The sequence below is a fragment of the Gekko japonicus genome, unplaced genomic scaffold (assembly GCF_001447785.1).
Source record: "Gekko japonicus isolate JY-2015 unplaced genomic scaffold, Gekko_japonicus_V1.1 scaffold3659, whole genome shotgun sequence".
NCBI lineage: Eukaryota > Metazoa > Chordata > Lepidosauria > Squamata > Gekkonidae > Gekko > Gekko japonicus.
Genome location: NW_015177128.1, coordinates 20,158 through 20,391, shown reverse-complemented (window position 1 = coordinate 20,391; position 234 = coordinate 20,158).

Below are 234 nucleotides of genomic sequence, written 5' to 3'. Positions count from 1 at the left end.
CCCCCGTTTTTTTTGCAGCAGCATCTCCTTTGGAAAGTAAGTCATTGTGATTTGTGGCCAAGGCGGGGAGGGGGACTCTCCCCCTCTAGAGCGCCGTCCTTTGGTTTTCAGGATTTCACTTGAAATGCTAGAAACAATCTACGGAGAGGTGGAAGAACACTGCAGAGCTCTGGTCAAAGGTGTGGAAGTGGATTTAGCCCTTGTGGCTGGGACGGGGGGGGGGGGGGGGGAGGG